We start from the raw sequence: 23,893 nt of genomic DNA on the forward strand, positions 1-23,893 counted from the left end.
TGAGCAACCGTGTGAAGCGAGTGCAGGACGTGCCCGGGTGGAGCCTCCCCAGTTCTCCCTGCCATTGGAACTTACAAATTCTACGTGAACAGCCCCTGCAGAATAGTCCTCGAATTTTGCAAGCACGAGCCTAGAGATAGAATCTGAGTCTGTCCCCATCTCCTGCAACCCCCTCCCTAACGTGAGGAGTCTTGTGAGCAAAGCAAGTGTGTCTTTGCAGAGCCAGCTGGGTGCCTGGCCTGTCCCGCTCCACCCTGGGACAGGACCTGGGGGAGCAGAGCATCGAGTGTTTGTTTTCCACTCTCTGGATTTAACTGTTGCCTGATACAGGAAAAGGCAAAGGATCATCTGATTGAGGAGAGAGAGAGACTTGTAATTTCGTCCTTGTTGCACATGACTCAGATGTAAACTTTTGCTTTATGTCTCAAGGTAGGCAGGCAGAAATCTGTTTACAAACGGCAGTGTCCCTGTTACACTTGGAGAAAACACTTCCGGCATGCCGTCAGCGAACACCTTTTCGGTTGCCAGAAATCAGTCTTGGAGCTGGATGGAGTGCTGCAAGATAGTGATTTGTTGCCCAAATTTCTTGGGCTGGGGCTGCCACCGTGGGGTCTCCGAATGCATCTCTGGTTTCCCGTTTGCAGACACATCCTTGAATTCCTACTGGAATTCTGTTTCTGTAATATCAGAATGTGCAACTTCAGGTTCAGTAAAATATGACTTCTCAAGGGGAGACTTTTGCTTGCCCTAGAGATCCTTTTGTAGCATGGCAAAACAAATTAGACGCTGAGTTGCAGTGGGCCGGGAGTGGCTGGCCCGGGGATTGCACTGAGGTCGCAGGCGGGGGCTTGGCCTTGAGTCCCTGGGCCAGCGGCTCTGGAGACCCTGTGGGCGGGCACGCAGGCTTTCCCTCCAGGCTCTTATCTCACGCACTGCTTTCCTGGTGGTGGTTCGGGAGAGGGGACTTTGGTGCCACATAGTGTCCCTGAGTCTGGGTCCGTCCAGGTTCCTGGTTTGAACCCGATGAGGGTTGCCCTGGCCACTGAACAGGAGGGGCCAACTGAAATCTGGGTGGGGTTGTGGTCTGCTGTAGGGGGCTCCTTAAGTCAGGGAGAAACAAAGGACCCACGAGTACCTCCTCAGTTCCTTGTTTTTGGAATTCCCAAGAGTGAGCATCCTTATCTCCTCGTATTTCTTCTTCTGCCCCATCCGAGGCAGAGACGGTTAGAAAGCCCCTGCTCTTCTTTTTTGCAGGTGGCAAGTTCCCATTAAAAGAAGCTGAGCAAATCTGGTTTACTGCAGCAAAGGTCACATAGTTCCTATTTTTCAATTGCGTGGTGAGTCGGGGCAGTGGTGCCATTAAATATTTTTAGACTCTCAACTAACCTAGCAGATGTTACCTTGGTGAATGCTGTTTACCTGTCTTGTTGGAGTCTCTTTATTCAACATGGAGAGTTTCTAACAGGTCTTATTTTTGCAGTTCCTGCCCACCACGGCTTTAAGAATATCCTTCAGCCAGGAGGGAGCACCGTTGCTTTAAGACTCGCCTGGTAAGGAACCTCCTTTTGTAGTTCGTGGAAGTGGTGTCTGTGTGTGAGTTGGTGGGGGAGCCGGGCTGTCCTCTCTGGGTTGTAGACCCCCGTGCGAGGTGAGAGTTCTCCCAGCTGCTCTTTCCTCTGTGGACTGAGGTGGGCCATGGAGAAGATTCCGGATTCAAATGTTCCTGGGATCCAGCATGGGTCCTGGGTCTTCTGGGTGGGATGAATATGTGATGTCCAGATGTGCTCAGGAAGTCTCAGGATGGGTCATAGATGGGGCAAAGGCCTGTGTGGTGGATTTCTTTCTCTCTTGTGTGACATCCTTTGAGTCACGGTCCGCTGGCCGGCAGCTGGAATGAGAGCTGGTGAGCTGGTGGGGCTGCTGCCCAAAGCCAGGTGGCGGCTCTAAGTACCGCCCGCAGTCAGTTTCCGCGTCACTCACCAGGTGGATCAATGGCCTGGCCCAGTCTTAGAGGAAGCCTGTCCCAGAGCAGCTCTGTGTTCGTCACCTCAATCAGACTCAAGATCACAAACTCAGTGATGGAGTGTTTCCCCAGCATAGAAGCTGATAAAACCCTAGACTACAAACGAGGGGCCAGCGCTCGTATCTGAGGCTGCCCCGTACCTCCGTAAACTCACCCTCAGATCGAATTCTGACCATGGGCTTCACAGGTCACTACATAAACCAGGGAAATTGAAAGCAGAATTATGCACTCAGAAATTAATTTTATGTTGTATCGAATATATATTTTTTTATTGTGACTTTATCTTGTTGGAAAAGTGCTTTCTTCTGATTTTGTGGATATTACTGACCGTGGATTACTTTTATTTTGGTTTTTACACAACAGTTATATTAGAAATTTGCTGTTTTATTCTTACCTTCTTAGTAAAAATCCTTTTATCACACAATGGGTAATTTATATCCATTACCAGGCCTTTCAATCCTTTTCAGTGGGGCTGTCAGCGCCGTTGGCACAGTGATGATTAATGTGATCTAATAATAGTGTGCCATTATATTACCTTAGTAAAACATGTACCAACATCCTATTCGGATCTACCAAATTCATAGCTTCCTATAATATTTTTGTTGAAAGACAGGATTACTATTTTTCAAAGCTGATTTTTTCCCCTTTAACATATTTAATGAAATTCACAACTCTTTGCCTTAGTAATCCGGGCATTTGGCTGGGCTCGGCGGGTGAGTTGGGCGTCTGTAGGCACTGCCGTGGTTCATCAGGGAAAGGATGGACGGGCCCGGGATCTGCCAGAGAGATTGCTGTGTTTCTGTGGGGCCTGGGTAGTTATGCCTTGAAGAAAAAAATTGCTGGGTTTCCAGTCCCTTCTGACACGTAATAAGGAAGGTGTGCTTAAGATCAAAAGGCAAAAGAGTGAGTAATTTGGCTCAAAGGCTCCTTTCTTCCCTCCCCTGTTTTATCCTCTCCTCTGTCACCTGCCTCGTCTTCTGGGGAAGAGGAGGAGTGGCAAAGCCAGGGGAAGCAGCTTCAAATCTCTTTCCTGGAAGTGCCCCTTCCTGCCCCACCCTTGCTCTCTCAAGCTCTGGCGTACCTCCTGGATCTGAGATGGGGTTTCTCAGCCTCGGCACTAGTGCTGTCTTGGGTTGGGTAGCTCTTTGCTGTAAGAGCATCTTGTGTCCTGTAGAATGTTTGGCAGCATCCCTGGCCTCGTCCCACCGGAGGGTGGTTGTATACCCTCTCCCCACCTTGTGACAACCAAAAATGTCTCCCAAAATTACTAAATGTCGCCTTGGGGGCATACTCGTACCATTTTGAGAACTACTGGTCTAATGTGATAGGAAATAAGAAGATTTTTGGGGGTGTGGGGAGATTCCAGTTGGAGTTCCACAGTTTTGTGATACTGCTTGGGGCGTCCTCGGCTCTGGGAGAGAGGTGATGGCTACGCTCTGCATCCTTTCCCTGGCGGAATTATAGCCCTCTTACTTCCTTCTCCCCTCCGCTCTGTCATGGAGCCTGGCCCAAGCGAGGGCCTGAATCAGCTCCTTCAACTTAAATCCCATTATAATCACGCTCATGATTGAGAACATTCCACCTTTTCAAAGGGCTTTAAAATCTGTGTCAACCAAGGATGACATTATTGTAGTGTGGGTGAGATTGTATGCAAACAATTACACACTCAAATTGAAGCGGGGAGGTTTGTCCTATCCTGGCGCCTCTGTGATGTGGCTTTCACCAGCACCTGGGCCCCCCCAGCCCCGGAAACCTCTAGCAGCAAAACACATGGGCAGAAATGGGTTTTGCCCTTGATATCACTCACCTCTGAAAGCAGCTTGAATATTTGGGCTTCTTAAGGCTAGAAGGTGGGGGAGGAAGAAGAGATTGTTGAGACAGGAGAGAGAGAGAGAGCGCCTTGTTTTTGATTCAGAACAAAGATTACTGCTGCAACATTGGCTTGAAATGTGCAATCAACTGAAATCAGGAAAAGTATTTTGAATACAAAATTTATATTGAAATACTTGAATCTTGATACGTGTGCACCCCCATACATGTATATATTTAAATCAAAGACAGAGAAGATGAGAAGTAAAGCTTTTGTCATAACAATATTGCCTGTAGTATTTGCCCTCAAATGATGCTGCCACATTGGAATACATTTTTGTACCATTAGCATTTCCATAAAAGACACTCTTGTTTGTTTTTACAACTGATCCTTGAAAACAACAGATGAGGAAATGGCTCTCATTTACCTTTGTGTTAGGAGGATTTCAAATACATTGTGATGTTTGGTGCAGGAAGCCTTTTGGTGTCCCACTCCTTCTTTACTGGTTTCTGGTCTGTCTCCCTGCTACACTGTAAACCTGGAGAGAGTACGGCCTTGTGTGTTTTGTTCAGTGTTATTTTCCTAATTCCTGGAATGGTCTCTGATGCATAGTAGGTTCTCAATAAAACTTTGGCAACTTGAATGATTAATAGGTGGATGGATAGATGGATGAGTAGGTGGATGGATGGGTGGATGAGTGGGTGGATAGGTGGGTGGATGGACGGATGGATTAGTGGATAAGTGGATGGATGGATGGGGGGATGGAGGGGGGATGGATGGATGGATGGGTAGATAGACAGGACTCTATCTTAAGCCCTAACAAAACCTTGGAATAGTAAACCCAGTGGTCTTAATGAAATTCCACTTTTTACCATCTCTTCACCCCCTTACCCTCTCAAACTTTTTTTTTTTACACATCAAAATGGTCAGTTATAGAAAGGCATTCTCATTATCTCTTCTTTTCAATTGCTTTTTAAAATAGCAAAAATTTGTCTAGGACTGTGCCAGGCAATCTCTGTAAGCTGAAGCCACATGGGTGCCTTGTCGTAAAAATATCTTTAAAAATCCCCAAGGGCACATACACAGATGACTGGGACTGAAGACATGGAGGCAGAGTAGGAGAAGGTGACTCCTTTCAAAGTGGGACATGGGCAAGGAATTTATGAGGCTCAGAAGACCTCCTGTCCAAATGACTGGTTGTGCGTCTCCTGGGAAAGACTCTCTAATTTATAGTGTATTTCTTGTTCTTTTAGAGGCTCTTGTGTGTCCTCTTCTGACTCACCAGGCTTGATGTCTGTGGGACTGACTGATGCTCAGCCATATGGGATCAGCCATCTTGAGGAAATAGGCTGAAGCTCTGGGAGGTGGCGCCCCCTAGTCCAGCATGGCTGGTACCTGGCGATTGGAAATCTTGTTCCCAGCAATGAAGATAAAAAGTCGCCATACCTTTGACTTTTAAATTATTGAATAATGGACACTATAGCGGTACCAGGCAGAAAATAATAAAGAAGAGAGAGATAAATGACCTCAAGACCTGGTAACCTATAGCAAAGCTACGGGCTCTGGAACCAGATTTCCTGGGCAGAACCCTGGCTTCCACTGCTCACCAGCTGTATGACCATATGTCAAGGGACAGCCTCGTTGTGCCTCAGTTTTCTCATCTGTACAGTAATGACAATATAGTAGATTACACAGGTAATCTGTGCAATTCACTGAAAATAATGCCTGGCTCAAAGTGAGCATTTAGTAAATGCATGTCACTGTTGTTATTAGTATTTTCATTTTCTCTGTTTAGTCATCTTTTCCTTTTCTCCCTCTTTATTCAAGATTAAGGAAAGTATACCCATTCACATAATTAGCCTTTTCCCCTCAGACTCATACTAGAGCTAGGAACCCCAAGACGTTGCCAGGCATGTGGTCTTCCCAGCACCCGTGGGGCCCGTGGTTAGTAAGTTCAGAGAAAGTCAGACAGGGTGGTGAGTTTCCTAAGTCAGCTTCCTCATCCCATTTTCTTTGTGAAGGAGCATTGTTGACACACCACTGGGGGTTTGGGGTTTATTTGGTGTTTAGGGAGTGCATTCCTGGGATGGGGGCCATGTGGTCATGGTGGGTGTGGACAGTCAGCTTTTAAAAGGAAGGGGAGGTCCGTGGCTTTTCTCTTCCACCCCCTTGCAAGTGAGACAGCTCTGCATCATGGCCCAATTTTATATTTTTAGCATCCACTGAAATTTAATGTTTTGCTTTTGGTTTATTATGTATGCAAGTATCTTGCTGATAAATTACATGTGTAATTGTACCATCGTAACCACTGCTAGTCAGTGACAACATATAATTAAACTCACCCTTGTAGTCATTGAACTTTTCTGTCCCTGACGAGATCATTGACCACTCCAAGGAGGGTGTGCCTCAGTGTGTGAGCCATGCAAGTGCCTGTGTGGCCTCTGCGCCCCCTCCCGGCCCATGGGACACCCCCGTGCACCCCGGGGCATGCCTGCACACATGCACTCGTGAACTTCCTTTCGACAGCGGTGTGCGGGATGGAAGGGTTGGGTTGTAGGTCCTGGGGTGCCTCTCTCTACTTTTGTGTCTATTCCCAGATGATTATTGGCCCCAGAGTGGATGTTTGGTAAAGACTTGAATGAATAAATCTTAGAAATCTCTTCATTTGCCTCTGAGCGCTCTCTTCACATATAACCCCAATACCCTTCCACTCATGTCCTTTCTAGGGGATGTTTACTGAGCTGCTCTCGTGCCCTATGCCTGGGGTTGGTGAATCACTGCCTGGGGTCCCATTGGCTCACTGCTTGTTTTTTTTTTTTTAACATTTAAAAACACTTTGAAAAATTGTGGTGAAACACATATAACAGAAAATTTACTATCTTGACCATTTTTAAGTGTACAGTTCAGTGGCATTAGCTACATTCACATTGTTGTGCAACTGTCACCACCGTCTATCTCCAGGACTTTTTCGTTGACCCAAACTGAGATTCCATGGCCGGTAAACAATCCTCCTCATTTCTGTCCCCCTAGCACCTGGCAACCACCCTCCTACTTCTGTCTCTATGAATTGCACCTCTGGGGACCTGATATGAGTGGAATTGTACCGTATTTGTCCTTTTGTCACTGGCTTATTTTGCTTAGCATAATGTCCTCAAGGTTCACCCGTGTTGCAGTATGCGTCAAAATTTCCTTCTTTTGTTATTATTCATCTATGATATTCCATTTTGCGTGTGTGTATTTGTGTGTGTGTATACCTATATACGCACACACACAAATACATATATATATGCACCACACTTGGGTCGTCCATTCATCCGTTGAGGGACGCTTGGGTTGCCTCCACCCCCTGGCTATTATGAATAGCGCTACTATGAACACGGCTGTACAAACATTTCTTCAAGACCTTGCTTTCAAGTCCGTTTATATACCCACAAGTGGGATCGCTGGATCATATAGTAATTCCATTTTTAATTTTTTTAGGAACTGCTGTCTTGTTTCCCATGGCAGCTGCACTTTTTACATCCCCACCAACAGTGCGCAAAGGTCCACATCCTCGCCACACTGGTTGTTTTCTGTTTCCTTGGTGGTCGCCGTCCTCACGGGTGTGAGGTCGTCTCTCATTGTCATTCTGCCTCTTTTTGTGTAGCCTGTGCGTGAAGAGTGGCTTCTACATTTCTCAATGATTGAAAAAAAAAATGTTTCGTGACACATGAAAATGATATGAAATTCAAATTTCATTGTTCATAAATAAAGTTTTCTTGGCGCACGGGCACTCCCGTTCATTCTGTCTCACTGGCGGCTGCTTTAACGCCCTAATGGCAGAGTTGGGTAGTTGGGACAGAGACCATGTTGTCTGCTCAGCCTAAAATATTTCCTACGTGGCCTTTTACAGAGAGCATTGGCCAACTCTGCTCTGTGGTAAGAGCTTGCTACCCCTTATCTTGTGTTATCCCCTTGGCACCCTACTTTCCAGACAAAGAAACTGAGGCTCAGCAAAGACAACTAACGTGCACAAGCCACACGTCTGAAAATGGCTACCCCAGGATGCATGTGCCTGTCCTGTGACTCCATGTCTTGCCCTCATCACCATCACTGTAAATGTAATCATTAGGAGAGTTCTCTTTCCAGCGAGCACTTACTGAGGTTTTAGTAAGCCTGAAGTCAGGTCCTAGTTGAAAAAAATAATTGCAATTACATTAAGATGTAATGTCATTGGTAGAGGTGGCAAATTGAGGGAGAGAATGAAGATGGGAGGCAGTGCGAGGTGACCTGGACTCCCCTTCATTCCCCATATTGAATTCTAAGACCCTGCCCTACGCTGCATGGCAGGACCAGCTTTCAGCTCTGCTGAAGAAGGGGTTAGTTTCAAGAGGCCTGCGTGTCTACATGCACAGCTTTTCCTCAGGATTAGAAGAAAAGCTAAGCCAATCGATAACTTCTTCTCACATTAAAAAAGTGAATTATTTCCCTAACCCACAGAAAAGAAGACCCAGGGAGCGGGGAGAAGGCCTTAAATGATTCTTTTCCCTCTGTTCTTTGGCTCGCACGTTATCTGGGATGACTCCTGGCATAGAGGTCTGTGGCTGGCCCCACGTCTTTTTTTCCAAACCTGGAGAGCTGCTTCCTGTTTTTCAGAGACTGGCTTGGGTCTCTGCCTCTTTGCCTCTTGGTCTCAGATGGTCAGTTGTTGCTCATGAGGGATCAGGTGGTTGTCTCTCTCTGCCTCCTCCCCTCCTTGCCACCCTCTCCATCCACCAGGATGTGTGGACTACAAGGAACCTTCTCATATTTCTCCACACAGAGGACAAAGCGTGGATAGTTATTTGTTCTTTCTTCAACAGAGAGAAAACTTGTAGTTGATTTTACGTATTTGTGTGCATTATGGAAATAATCCATCAATCCAGGTATTTAGGGTCTGTTGAGGGGCTCCAGGGAACGGTCGGTCCTGAGTCCATCTCAAGCAGAGATGTGGTTCTCCTTTTGTGTTTGGGAATGCGTGACATTGCCCCTCAATACCGACTGTCTTTCGACAATAGGCTTTGCGCAGTCGCACTGTGGAGCACAGCGGCGTTGTTCATGATCTTTTGGCTGTGGGTTAAGCCCAGCAGAGCTGGACTCCTACCCTTACAGTTTTCTGGCTCAGTTCATTTTGTACAAAGGAAAGTATGATAATCTGAGTTGTAGGATGATAATGTGATCGGCATGATAGCACATTGCGAGAAAGACAGCAATGACTTTGAAAGATGTTGAGTTTCAGCCTTGAAAGTTTGCGGTGATGCCTCAAGCAGCAGGAGGCATGTTCCTAGGCCGCTTGGTAAGTGTTCAAGGAATGAACTGGTCTGGTGACTCCATTGTGCCTGAGACTAAGTAGGAGAGATGAGTGATGGCATATGTCCACGTATTTTGGAAATGGGCATATCTGTGACTGTTTTTCTGTTTAAAGATGAAGTTTGGGTCTTGGCCAGGTCTTGGTGTCTGTCTGCTCACAGCCCAGTAGGTGGTGGGAGCTCGGCCCACAGATTCATCTGACTTTGGCTGTCCTGCCTCTTCTGACTCTGGCTGCCCCCTTCTCTCAGTTGTTCTGCTGACCAGCAGCTAAGCCTTATTGAGGGTCCCTGTGCTCAGCCCTGGTGGGTGGGGTGTGGCCCCCAATGCTGAGGAGCTGGTAGCCCAGAGGGGAGGGAACTTTGGCTGGAGTGGGGTGTGTGTGTGTGTGTGTGTGTGTGCGCGCGCGCACGCACGCACATGTGTATTTGTCAGGTTGGTAGTGGAGGGGTGTATGTGTTAAATTTTCCCCACGCCAAAGCCATTGTTATTTTCTTCCTGAAATACTGCAAGAAGATAGTAAAGTTTTCCTCACGTTTGTGTGTGGATTGTTTCATGTCTAAAAACAGCTAATAGCACAAAATGATGCTCTTATGGGTAAGCTGGGCTCAAGAGTAGAGTTTTTGATCCTTAACAAAATATAACTTGAGACAATGTCCACAGTAAAAACTTACATAGGGCACATGCTGGAATCATTCACCAAATTTTATTTCTCTTCTGCAGGCCCCAATATGTATGTGTTTAAATGTGACTTCAGTGTTTCTAGAAATGTGACATCTCAAATATTATCAGGCCTCGAGTAGCAGGACAGTGAATGGCAGACCCCCTGGAAGAGGTTTTGAGGGTTTGCAGACCACCCAGCAGGAACCCTTGCCACCCCCACGTCCTCCTCAGCTCCTGCTTCCTCCACTGGGGCAGCCTCCTCCGACCACCGAGGCCTCAGGGACTGAAGGCTGAGAGAGGGTTCCGAGGGAAGGCTGAGGCAAGCGTGCTCGGCTGGAGGCTGTGTGGGTGTGGGAAGGAGGCTGGCCCAGGCCTGAGGGGGCTGCTTCTGATCCTCCACCTGCGGTAGTGATGAGGGTAGCCGTGCAGCCTCAGGTGCCCACCTGGGGCATGAGTGGTTTGGATCACATGGTGTCTAAGGTGCTCTCCGGGCCTTAAACAGAGCCGCCTGGACCAGGGTGTCAGTAATGGACACACACATCGCCCGGGGATCTTGGTCACGTGCAGATTGTGACTCAGCAGGTCTGGGGGACAACCTGTGAACCTGCCGGGCTCCCAGGCCATGTGGCTGCGGCTGCTCCTCAGAGCACACTGAGAGTGGCCAGAGCTCGGACGGTGACTACTTGACTAGAATCCCTGGGGAGCTGCTGAGACCGGACGCCACCCCAGACCAATCAAATCAGGAATCTCCATGGGGGAGAGCGGGGAGGCTGCCCACCTGGCCGGAGGGAGGGGCTGCTGGCAGAGCAAGCGCAGTGGATCCCCAGCTGGAGTGGGCATCGCAGTTGCCTAGAGGGCTCGTGGAAACACAACTCTGGGCCTCAGCCCAGACTTTCTGATTCAGAAGGTCTGAGGTGGAGGTCCAAGAATTTGAATTTCTACTCAGTTCCAAGGCGCTGCCCATACTGCTGGTCCAGGGACTGCGCTCGCAGAGCCACTGGTCTGACGTCATCACCTGAGTTGGTGGTCGTTGCACAGACCACGAGGGAGTCGGTCTAGGATACCCTGGAGGCCCCAGGACACGCCACCCCGCCCATCCAGGGTCGCTCCGTACGCGTCTGTTTTGCACAGGGAGCTTCCTTGGTAAGCTTTCGTTTGAAAAAGATTTGTCGGTAGAAAATCTTGTTTCAAACCTCTGAAGTAAAGGCAAGACTTTTAATCTTGGGGATGATGAATATTTATTCTCCAACTGAGAGAAAAACTAGGCAATTCCTTGGTCATTTTCACTGCTGGACGTGGCCATTTTCCTCTAGTCCTGCCCCGTCCCGCGGCCAGTGTTTCCTGTGCTCTCTCTCCCCTCTGAATGCTCACACCTATTGGGAGGCCTTCGTGGGGCCTGGCCTGGTGTCGGGCACCTCAGCTCATGGTGGAATCAAATGTGGGCAGCTGTTAGTGCCTGTTGACTATTTACCAAGTGCCAGGCACTGTCCTCATTTTATATGCATGATCTCATTTAATTCTTGTAACGACCTCATGAAATAAGTATTGTCATTATCTCATTTTGTGTGTGTCCCAAGTATCTGATGCTGCCTCCCAGATTCAGGCAGTGCAGATGAAAGCGGCCGTCATTTAGGCTGGAGGAAAGGAGAATTGCTGTTGGTAAGGGCAGAGGAGCGCTGAGGCCAAGACTCGTCCTTGTTGGTGTTTTGGGAAGAGAGCAGAGCAGGGCCCCGTCGGCCCTGCAGGGCCAGGTGCCCACTGTCCAGATGATGGGCTTGGGCCATGTGACAGAGCTCAGAGCCCCTGGCTGCCCAGAGCGGCTGGCCCCTCGGAAGAGGTCACCATGGCTGTCTTTCTTGGTCACAGGCCCAGATGGCCAAGGCCTCCTGGGGAAACGGGCCAGTGAGCTTCCTCATGGGTGAGGCCCTCTTCCTTCAGCCTTTAACTGTGCGGAAGAGTCTGGGAGGAGAGTCTGGGAGCCAGCCAGGGAGAGGGGTGGCTGGATGCCTCCAATGTGCAGGTCCTACTGTTGTGGCTGCTGCTTCTAACCGCAGAGCGCCGGCTCAGCCAGTCCTCTGCCTGCTCCCTGAGCCGGCACCCTGGGGGATCAGGGACATGTCCAACACAGCAGGTTCTTCTGAGATGTCTTGTTAGAGCTGGTTTCTTCTCCCTGCTCACCTAGCGTGCTCGGGTCAGAGGTCGTGGGGGAGGGAGGCATATATGGACATGGGGTTTTCCAAGCGGCATCTGGGCGCTGTTGGTGGGGGGCGCTGCAGCATCCTTTAGCTCTCAAGCGAGCCACCTGCTGTCATGCTTGTCCTTGCGCTGGGCTCCCCTGATGTGACTTGAGCCTGAGAGTCTACAGCTGCCATTTGGTGGCAGAGAGGAGAAGACGCGAGCGCATAGCTTGGTGGACAGAAGCGTACTGAGGAGGTGTTTGACGTGCCCGTGAGCAGGAGCGAGGCCCCAGCCCACGAAGGCCCTCCCAGTGGCCTGAACTCTGCTGCTTCCCTCCTGCTTCTTGTACTGAGGCCCCCTCACGAGACTTCCAAAATTGCCCTGCAGCCCAGTCCAACTTCCAGCCCAAGCATCTTCCTCCAGGTGTCGGCGTTCCATCTTCAACCTTCAACTAGATGGGTCTAATGAAAGATTTGGTAACTCTACCCTGATGTGATTAGGCATCTTATTACCAAAGTCTTTCTAGAAGCAATCACATAATGTCTGAGTATGCCCAGCAAAGATATGCGTGGGAAAGTTTACATCCAGCTTAACAGAATTTCTAGGTAAGTGCTATTCTTAATAGAACACGTTTGACCCCAAGCCACTTCTTTTTTGAACTCTTGAGGGTTTTATGACTGAAATTTAAAAAAATTGCTCAATGCAGGTGGCTGTCACGTTCTGAAACGGAGCTGTGTCTTGTGAAGAGGAGCTAAATGTCCCTGCAGCAGAGACGCAGGTGCCACCTACGGGGCAGGTGGGCCCCGTCTGTCCCAAGGGTCAGTGCAAGGGTGTAGCTACAGGGGGCGCTGTGCGGATATTGTCCTAGAGTTTGCAGAGCAGACGGCAGCTCAGGTACAGGGTTGGCCACGTATGGGTGAAGCTCCTCCCAGGTACCCCTTTCTCAAGGCTGGTGAAAGCCAGGCGGGGAGTCTCTGCTCCATTATCATGTGTATACATAGCACAGGGAGCATGGGAGCCAGGCACCAGGAGCCTTCTGGTCCTATAGAGCGACTTTGTGAGCTGAGCTTTCTACACAGACCTCATGCCCACCGGAATCCCACCGGGTCCTCCCAAGAACCTTTTTCCTTGAGGATAGTGAGTTAATTCTGGACGCCCATTAGAAATCAAAGATACGTCACGACACTCGCTGAGTCAAGCCCGGCCTGGCCTCTGGGCTGCATCTGCAGCAGGAGAGGCGTGCAGGGTGTCCCTCTGCAGTCACCCTCCACATCGCTCCTGTGCAGGGCAGGGCAACCGTGCTCTTCCCTGAGCTTGTCATGCGGGGCAGAGGACCAGGGAAGCTGAAGGGGGCCCTGGCCCAGAACGTGCCGTTGGAGCTTCACTTCTTGGTCAGGGTTTCTCCGACCGAGAGGGAGGTCTTCTGCGTGTCAGGGTGGGCCTCTGTCCACCATCCTGCTCTCCAGTCTCGCACACAGCCTCTCCTGATGGCCATTTGAGTGAGAGTTTCCTTGTGCTGGCAGCTCTGGGGCGGGGCCCTTGACATGTCAACTAGGGCAGAACTGTTTGCTGACTCCTTCCTCCTCTTTCATGCCGAGGAGACTCTTTAGGGATCTGGGAGACGTGGGACCAGGGAACATATGGTCGTGGTGGTTTAAGAATTACCGGGATGACCTGTGTCACGTGCAGGTCCCCAGGCCCAGACCTGGAGGTGAGCTGGTCTGGAAAGGGCCTGGGGTTCTCCACGTCTCACCAGCTCCTCTGGCCATGTAGGTGCGGGGTTATAGTCACACTGATCCTGAATTTTAGTGGGTGGACAGAGCCCCAGCCTGGACTTCAGAAGACTAGATTTCGGTGGCTTCTTTCTTCTTCTCAGCTCAGGGACTTTGGGTCAAACATTTTGAGTTCCTGGACTTCAATTTTCTCACCAATAAAAAGAGAAATTAGGTCTATATAATTCCTAAGAGTCCCTTCAGTTCTGAAGTTTAGCCCATTACAAACAAGCTGCATTTTAGGCCTGGCAGGTTACGTTTTCTCACCAAGGGGGCTGGAAAAGAAAGAGAATCTGCATCCTGAGAGCGTGGGCTTTGTGGGGTGAGGCCAAGGTGGTGAAGGTGCTCTCTGTGAGGGAATCATCGGTATTTATTGAAATCACTGATTTTAATCGCCCTGGATGCTCCTTTGATAAAAAATTATAATCCTCTGTAAATTAGGAATACCTTGAAATTCGCAAATTCTATCACTTTTGTGATTGGCAACATTAAATGGCAAGAGCTCATTTAAATAAGCAACATCTGGACATTATTATTTTTAGGGATTTTTCATCTGTTGATTTAGAATCTGGGGCCTTTATGAATCTTACATGAATATTCTTCTATATTCACATCCACCATCAACACACAAAGAAATAGCCAAAAAATACCGTCCAGTGATTCTTTGATGTAATGCATGTGTTTTTTAAATAACAAATCCATTGTGAGTGAGAGAAGATATCAAATATGCTGCCCGTGAGTGTAGATGGAGAGAGCAGCCTGATCTTTGAAAAGCCAGAATAGCCTAAGAATTCAAAGCTGCGGTACTGGAGGGTTTTGATTTTATATATAATAATATAACATTTTAAAATAACACTATGATTTTGGACTGATGATATCAGAATATAGTATTCACTATTTCTCAGAATAATCCAATTTAGAACATGTATTCTGAGCAGGTTTGGTAAAAAGAGAAGACCTGTCGGCCCATGGTATAAGATAATGCATTAATTTTTATGAGTGAGTTATGAAGATGTACAACTCGCTAAGAGTTAGGATAAACATAATATTCCTTAATTAATCCATTATGCCATGGTACACATGTGCCATTTTTATTACCTTAAAAATGAAAAATGTCAAAAAAGGAAATTGCTGCTTTTTTATATCAAAAAAGCCTTTTTTGAGAAATCATAAAATGTCTAATCTAATTCACCATATAATACTAATGAGCTTAACAAGCCATCTCAATGCACAGTTTAGGATAAAAGGTCATCAGTTTCTGGCAGTCAAATTCCAGGACTTTTTTAGATGAGGCAAAACCTTTCAGCACCAAACATCGGAAATGGCATTCTTGATTAGAAGCAGTATTAATAGCTATTTGTTATTAACATAGTAGGGTCTTAGAAATTCATATAATGCCTTCCCTGCATTTTCTAAATCTTCCTATGAATCTGTTTAACTTGTTGCCCATCCCAGCTCTGTGTGATGCCGAGTGGGATCTCACACACACACACACACACGCACACGCACACACCCCCGACACGGAGCTTGCTGTTGGAGACCACGTTTAATTTCCTCAAATCTCTCTGAATCCCTGACACTTATTTTCTGGCGTCTCTCTGCTCTCCAAGCTGTGTTCCTCTCCTCGGCGTGTCAGTGTCATCTGCCCGCTGTTTCTTTTGTCTCCTCACAGAATGGGCCTTTAGGAGGCACATTACCAGCACCTTCGGCAGCGGTACACGCGGTGGCTGCAGTCGGCCTTGTTATGGAAAAGAATGGCCCGGTGGGTTGAGGGAATGGCCAACAGCGGACTAGAATCATGAAGCTGAAAGTAATATTGCCGACTGGAGGTCATTTTTCCCAACTGAGGGGCAATCGTTTGCCACTATAAACTGCACATTGCAGTCAGTATATGTTTTATTAAACCATTTAAGGAACTTGGGAGCCATTTCATTTAAACTTCCTGCTTGATGTAGCTCAGGGCTGGGCCCAGAGCAGCTCGTGAAAGACGCCTGGATAATTTGCAGAAGAAATACCCTGAGTGCCCAGCAGGATGCACCACAACCAGGGAGCCAGGCCGGGGCTGTACCTAGGACGCGTTAGATCCCCTCAACGCGTGAGTGCATGAGTGTGAGCGTGTGCGTGGGTATGTGTGCACGCTCGTGCTTGTGAGTATGTGTGTGTGGGTTCTAGTCCCAGCTCTGCCCCTAACTAGCTCCGTGACCTTGGTCAGATCTCTTAGCCTTGGCAGAACTGTTTCTGCTGCTGCAAAATGAGGGGGCTGGACTCGACACGAGAGGCAGGGTCCCTTCCAGCTCAGTGATTCTCTGGAACGCTGGGTTGTCAGGGGGTCACCCCGGAACTGTGGCGCTGGGACTCCTCATCAGGCCCCGGTGGTCACATCGTGAAGTCTGCGTTTATCCCTGCCCTACCTGAGGAGACATTCTGGCTGTGACATTTTGATAGGCTCTGGGGATTCGTGCCACCCTGGTCCAGGGGCGAGGTATGGGTTCTCAGCAAAGAGCAGGGAAATCGGCAATAGCTCCTTAGTTCTCACGTTAACCGAGTAACTCTGATGATGCTTTTGTGTCTGAAGAGGTAGGAAGCCAAGGCGAGTGCACCGTGCCTGGCATCGGAGCACTGGGTCCAGGGCCGCTCTGACTGTGGCTCCTCGAGCAGCTCTCTGCCCCTCTGAACCTCAGTTATGCTGTCTGTGAAATGAGGTGGTGGTGATGCTGCTGGTACCCATCCTCCAACCGGAGAAGGTCCAGTGACTGGGTCTTGTAAACGGTAACGTGTCATAGAAACGATGGCTGTGTCATTATTGATAACTTTGTGATTATAATTTAGCTCTGAAGTCTCCTCTGAATTGCATGCCTGTGAATTCTGTATTTGCAGTTTGCACCTATGAGTGAAAAGCATAGGAGGTGAGATGTGCTTTATCTTTAAAAGTAATTAAGAGAATGGAGTCATGCCTTTTGGCTTTTCTCAGCCCTGACTGGTGGTCTTTAGTAGGTGGCCTTAATTCTACAAAGTTATCTCACCAAATCTTTTGTCTAATTGGTAACTATATTTAGGAGGTAGAGAAATATGTGAGCTATTCGTTTCGATTAAATTTTTTATTATGCACTCTGAATTTGGATTGACAACTATTAATATTAAAGAGCTTGGCCAAATTGAAATTTGTATTGCTGGAGAGACTTAAATATAATGTATGATGCTGAAAAAAAAAAAGCCTGGGGAATATGGGAATTACCAGGCTGGGTGCAGACAGGTCCCTGCCCGGCGCTGTGTGTGCTCAGTCTGAGCGGCCCAGCTCTGCGGGCTGCGGAGGGAGGGCTGTGGGGCTCTGCAGAGCTCGTGTCCAGGTGTCAGGACTTGGGTTACTTTCATGGAGATGACACTAGATAAAGACGTAGAGCACGTTTGAGTGTGTTATACAAATAATTTATCTGTAAGAACTGTTTGTATAAGTATTTTCTCCCCATCACTAATAAGAAGGTTTGGGGGTAAGGCATTCTAAGATAGGATGCGTGGATCACCGGTGTCATGATGAACAAGAGGGCGCCCGGTTTGCTCAGAAGCCCCAAAGCAGGTTGTGGTGATATTCCGCAAGTCTGAGGGAGATTGAAGGCTCTGTCCGTCTGTCTTGGACAAGGGAGAACTCAAGGCCATGGCCGCGTGGGGAATGCTGTGGGACCAGGGGATGCTCCTGTTCTAACTCTGCTGCGGGCAAGCCCTGGGACCCTGACCCGGGGCTTCGTGTCTTGGGGGCTGGGTCCCTTCTAACAATGCCTGTGGCTTTCTGTGGTGTGCTGGATTGTCACGTGCAGGATCCTACAGGATTTGCCCAGAGACCTTGGGGGTCTGCAGAGACTGCGACTCGGAGAGGGGAAGTGAGGTGTCTGCGTCCACACAGCCTCTGAGGGACAGACGCAGGACCAGAACTCAGCTCTAGAACTCAGACTGTGGGCCACTCTCAAGAGAAAGTGTCCTCTTTTGGAGTCGGTGCCTTTATAGAGCCGAGGGTGAGTGCAGCGCACCAGCCACGGGCTCACGGCTCCTGCTGGCGGCTCCTTGCACACTCCGGCGCCTCCACCTTCCTCATGGGTCCTCTTGCTGTGCCTTCTCTCTGGAAGGTCAACCCCAAGCCCATCCTCCAGGCCGACTCCCCAGTGGCCCAGGCTGACGAGGGTGCCTCTGCAGCATCCCCTCGCTGTCTTGTGAACTGACCTGTCCCCAGGCTGGCCTTTCCCTTCCCCCAGAGTCCCCCCGAGGGCAGGGCTGTGCTCCCCTCCCCTACCTGGCCCTGTGTCCCCTGCACATAGAGAGCACTCAGTGTGTCAGAGTGGGTGCACCACATACAGCTCACCAGATCTGGCTGGTGAAGGAGGAACAGATGACAATTTCACACTTGGTGCTATAGTTACTGCCTTCATACCTTTATTCTCCACTGGACTTTAAACTCTCTGTTTTACCTGTTATTTTTATGTAATTTTGCCTGGCATTGGGAACTGGAATACCGAGGCAGGAAAACCTCCATTAACAGGGGCGCTCAGAGAACCAGTGGTCCTGGGTCAGTGGGTTTTATGGACGCTTCCGATTCTCACCTGCAAAGGTTTTGGTTCCAAACTCTTCGGTCACGTGTCGTCTTTAGACACCTGGGAGCTCTGACTGAGAGATGGCGTTCAAGGGCCCAGCTGGTGTCCCAGGTCTCCTGGAAAGTGCACAGGGTATGGCCCTTGTGTTCTCGCTGTCATCAAGCCTGCTCCATCTCCCAGACACGACCCCAAGCTCCTGGCGGGCAGGACCCCGCCTTGCCGTGCCTGTCTCTCCCCCACCCGTTAGCTCAGGGCTGGGGCCTCTGTGCCCATGATGGGCTCTGTGGATGAGGAGATGGATCCAGGCCCAGAGGTGGGCTGACTGCAGCCTACCTCAGGACAGCTCCCAAAGCGTTTATTTTTCACTAAGTTTCTATGGTCAACCAGGCTCACAGTTTCTCTGCAAAGCAGACAACCTAGGGATTGTCTATGAAAAGAAGAGTCTGGTTACCTGTTTGTTTTTTGACACTAATATAGCCAGGTGTAGCAGACATGCTGTCGGCCCACACAGCCACCTGCTGCTTCCTAAGGCCAGCATCTGCCGCTCTGTGCCTGGGGCTCTCTCGCCACTGGAGCATGTATGGCATGCAGTGGGGGCTGCTGGAAGCACTGGGAGTTTGTGCTTCTGGGGCAGCCGCCAGGCAGTGCTGGTGTGGGAACTGGTGGACAGAGCCCAGCCTCCCGGCCCCTTGGGTGGACAACCTGGGGGAGGTCCCGTCCAGGGCCTCGGGGTGCCCCAGTGGAGTTGAGCCCAGCTGCCCCCAGTCCAGCCCACTCCTTAGTCCCCTCTGTACTAGCTTCCTTCCTTCTCCACTTCCCAGCTGGCCCACCGAGCACTGACCAGCACTTCCTGGGCTCGCCTCCCATGCAGACCCCTGCTCCTGCGTCTTTGTCTCAGCCTTTTCTGAGGAAATAGCCTGAGACCACCGGGCTGGCCCACAGAACCGCTGGATACTTTTCAAAGCTGATTCACATACACTTTCTTCATTTGAGCCTTCCAGAAGCCCCTAGAGGGAGGGAGCAGAAGTCACCACCCCATTCTCCAGGTGGGAAAGCTGAGACCCAGAGAACCTGTCAGAGCTGGAACCACATCTGCGACCCTGCTCCTGCCTTCCTCGCTTCCCTGATGCAACAAGGGGAGCCTGGCACCGTGGGCTCTCAGGGACCCCGCTGCCTGTCCCCAGCGAAGGGGGAGAGAGTGATCGATTTCCCCAAGACAGTAAGATTGACAGGTGAGGCGACTGGGTAAGGTTCCTGAGCAGGGCTTTGCTCCCTGAAGTCTAGAAGGACAGTGGTGGGCGACAGGGCTGTGGCTGCCCATTCGACAGGGTGGAAGGCAGTGCCCACAGGGCTGCCTCCCATGGAGCTGCCAGCCTCAGAGGTTGTGTGCCAGTGCTGTGCATCTTGCTCCACGGCTGGCAGGAAATGATGGGGACCAGACTGGCCTGAGGCCTCCTAACGGGGCTAGAGAGGTATTCCAGGAGCAGAGGTGTGTTTGTGTCTGCCTTCCCGTTGGCCGAGACGGGTGCCAGACGAGGGTGTGTGGCCTTCGGAGGGCTCCTGACTATCCCTTACCCCTGGGTCATGGAGACTGCTTGGGGCAAACAGACGTCTGTGTCCCCAGCATGTTTGTTCCTCTGCAGCTTTGCGGAATTTCAAATAAGGGCCCAAGAAAGTAGCCCAAGAAGAGTGGGGAAGCCTGAGGCCTGGAAGGCAGGGGCCCGGGGACTTGTTTCTCAGTAGTTCCGGGGCCCGAGGCTGCTCTCTCTTCTTTCTGGGCCTTGGTTTCCCAAATGGATGGATGGTGTGAGCTCTCCACTCCAGTCAGTGTCGTGGAGGAAACCCACGTGCAGCCTGAGCTGGGGGGCACCTGCTGGGAGGGGAGACTCTGCGGAGGGGAGGGCTGGTACCCCCACTGGACCCCTTGAGAACCCACTCTGGACCGCCCCAGGTCCCCCATTTGTGCAGGAGGGGTGGAGAGCCCCCGTCAATTTAGTGAATAAAGGCGTGCTTAGACAGCCAGCGCTGGCACCCGGTGCTCTAGGAGCGTCGGCTCAGCCTGCTCAGTGGCCTCGGTTTCAAGCCTCTACAATATGCCCTACCCTCAGCCCCTGCCTCGCAGAGAAGCGGGAGTTGCTGTTTTCTCTGCTTTTCTTCAGCACCCAGATTGGAGGCTGAGGGGCACATGGGTCTCTGTGTTGGGTGGGGCTGCCCTATATTCTCCTGGCCAGGTGAGGTCCTTTTGGTGACTCTGGGCCTGGGCCTTGGGCCGGGGTTTGGAAGCCCACCTCCGGTCACCTGGAGGACCCTTCCAGACAGGATCAGGTCAGTGAGCAAGGTGGGCCTCGGGGGCCTCTGCACCGGCCGCCCCTTGACACTGGCGGGCTTTAGGCGGGAGGGGCCTGTGTGCGCGGGGAGAGGCCTGTGGCATCAGGTGTCCTTCCTCACTTTGTCCACCACAGATGGAGCCCGGGCCAGGCCCGCAGCAGAAACTCCCAACAGAGGTATGGATTCAGTTTAACAGAGGGTCACATCAGTGTCTCTTCCTCCCAATTTTGATACCAGAATCATTTAATATGCTGACTACAACTGACAAATGTTCTCATTATTCACCCATTTATTCATTTGCTTGTGAAATCTGTGTGTGAGTAATCGTTTTGCCTTATTGGCAGTTTTAATTCCACACTCCTTTTTTTCAAAAGGTCGGTGCCTTGCTAGCTGACCAGGCCCGTGTGTGCCTTCCCTGGGGAGACTGCTTCAGAAAGATGCTCGTTTACGTTGGTCAGACTCCAGCTCGGAGCCACTCTCCTTTCTTGCTGTCTTGAATCTATACCTTGGAATCCCCGGGACTCGACGGGGCCCTGGTCCTGTCCGTCCGCCGTGCCATTTCCTGGCTCCATACCTGGGCTGTCTCAGCCACAGAGAGGCTGTTCTCTTTCCCCTGCTTGCTCATTTCAAGTTAAGCTATGAAGACCCATGAATGTCAAGTGGATCTGTGTGTCTTGGGTTTGTAAGGCTCTCCCCTTTAACATTTTGATAGAACATATGAAAACTGTCAAGGGTCTTAGTGTGGAGCATAGCAAGTCTGAAACATCTACGGGTTTGCTTTTGGCTTTTGCCTAAAGGTGCCTGAGGTCCACAGTGAATTTTTAACCCGTGATTTTGGTTTGGAAACTTGCACAGGTGGTTATGAGTTCCTGTTAGGAAGAAGATGGCAATGTTCTGGAAAATCTAGTTCCAGGGAAGTTACTTCTGAGTGGAAATGTTCAAAGTGCACAGATCTGTAGTCTCGTATGTTATGTTATGGGAACTTTCTCTATGCAGCTGTGTTTGCTGCAAAAACTGACATTTCTGCATGGAACACTGAATGAAATATGAATGTGCTTTTTACAATTTAGTACTTTTAATAAAGGATTTGTGAGCAAAAAGCTTAAGTACAAGAACCACAAAACATATAGATAAAAATATAGCCATAATCACACATCAAACCCCGGAAAATTCATTACGAAGAGAGCATCAGTAATTGAGAGAAGTTGAGAGAACTGACAGAAAAGTAATATATATGCCCAGAATTCTAAAGGCAGAAATCCTTTTAGCTGGGATCAGGGCTTCTGAGTTCTCTGGGGTGGATGTTTTATTACGGTGGCTGCTTTCCTTAGAAGGATCTAATTTATTGTCGTTGAATTCGCATGGCAACACGAGTTTGGATTTGGGTTTCTGGGAGAAGTCCGCAATTAGTCCCCTCGTATATATTTATAGCTTTGAAAAACACTTCATGTTAAAATAATTTAAATACCTTACCTTTTTTTTGGATCGATCTGTGAAATATTGCCATTTTTTTCCAATAAAACACAAACTAGCCATGGCTGAGTGAGGCGTGGCTGTCGTGTTCGGGGGACACTGTGATGAGGCAGCAGTGTTCCCAAGGCCAGAGGATGTGCAAAGAAAGTTACGGCCGTCTGTGTGCACGGGTACCCTGGTCTTACGTGAACGATGCTTTTGATTTCTCTAGATTTTATTGTCTCCTCACTGGAAACTCTGTCTGGGGTCTCCCAGAGCAGGTCTGAGAAGGGCTCACAAGACTGGTTACCAAGCTGTGCTTTCCTGTCCTTGCCCACTTGGCCAGTCGACCAAGTTGCCTGCACTCTTTCGCCCCAGAGCTCCCTTCTCCTTGCACGTTCCACATTGCTTCATACCATTCAGGAATGGTCAGTAGGCTGTGAGCTCTATGGTTTTCCTTTTTCTCTTAAAATACAGTAAGAACTTGATTATGTGTTTCAGTATTTCTCAGCCTGACCCAAGTAAAGCCGGCGACAATGATTTAGTTCTCGGCTCATGTTTCTTGCCGATGCCGTGAGGCTGTGGTGCCTGACATCTCCTCCTCACTGTGTGGAAGCTTTTAGCGAGCTGCTCCTCTTACCCAGAAAGCGGTGGAACTTGGCCTCTCCTTGCAGATGGGTTACATGTTCCTTTAACACTCGCGTGCTCCCCTAACCTTCCTGGGTGTCTTTTGATGACTTAAACACAGTAATTGGCATGGAGGTCTGAAGCTTTATTTTATGATATTAAATCATTCTTTTCTGGAAACAGAAATCTGCAAAGTATACCGTTCATTATGTGAAGGCCTGTGTTAACACGGGCTCTGGCCGAGGATGGCAACGACGTCCTGGAGGATGTCCGAAGCACCTCTCAAGGGAGGTGCCAGCTCTCACCTTTGGAGGTGGCTGTTAGAACCCAGGGCAGAATCTGGGATTCCCCTGCTGCTTTTCAGGGACAGAGGTGTTTGGTTTTTCTCCATTAGCTCGGTGCAGAAGGGGTAACATTACCCTCAAAATACTCGAAATGTGAACTGAGATGAACTTGACTGCTACGGCCTTATTTTGGGGGGACTTGGCGATCTCTCCATGTAATCTTGTGAATATTTTTTTTTTCATATGAACCGTGCTGTTCTTGAAACAAAGAGGATTATCAGTCATAAGTTCTGAAGACTAAAATGGGGTGGGAGAAAGCTTTAGAAAGAAGATTTTTTTTAAAGGACTTACGAAGCTGGCTCTCAAGTTCAACCAGGGAGGAATTCTTGAATTGGGTGCTGTTTTGGTCCTCTTGCTCCATGGCAGGGAGAAAGGCACTGGAACGTCCTAAACCCTGAGTATCCTCATCCGTTAAGTGGGAACTGGTGACCGCAGTACACGGCCGGCTACTGGAGGGAGTCAAGGCCTGGCAGGAAAGTCTGCGAGTGTCCTCTGAGGCTCCTGGGTTCTAGGGGTCACTCCTCTCTGGGCAGCTGGGGAACTGTAAGCCCTGGAAGTCTCTCTGTGGACACTCAGGGCTCAGACCTGGCTGATTGCTCTCCCTTGACTCTTAGCAGCGGGTCCCTTGTGCAAGGTGCTCCATGTCATTTTCTCGTGGTTTCCTGGGGAGGGGCCGTGGTTGGGTCTTTGGCACTGAAGCTTAGAGGGAGTGGCACTGAGAGTAGCTTACGTGCATTTCAGTTGTACCACTTGCAAGTCTCTCCCACCCCCTTCCCCTGCCCGGCCTGCCA

At 49.6% G+C, this 23,893-nt stretch overlaps 1 protein-coding gene across 25 annotated transcripts in view; it reads left to right on the top strand.

Moving 5' to 3' along the window:
• ZNF536 (zinc finger protein 536) overlaps positions 1-23,893 on the top strand; it is a 420,879-nt gene that overhangs the window by 50,233 nt on the left and 346,753 nt on the right. For 19 of the 25 annotated variants that reach the window (XR_011421801.1, XM_023649470.2, XM_023649465.2 and 16 more), the window contains one exon: positions 1,481-1,550. The exons of the other annotated variants lie outside the window; for them this stretch is intronic. The gene's annotated coding sequence lies outside the window, so the exon portion shown is untranslated. The remainder of the gene's footprint in view (positions 1-1,480; positions 1,551-23,893) is intronic. 25 annotated transcript variants of the gene reach the window in all.

This window comes from Equus caballus, chromosome 10, assembly GCF_041296265.1.
Source record: "Equus caballus isolate H_3958 breed thoroughbred chromosome 10, TB-T2T, whole genome shotgun sequence".
NCBI lineage: Eukaryota > Metazoa > Chordata > Mammalia > Perissodactyla > Equidae > Equus > Equus caballus.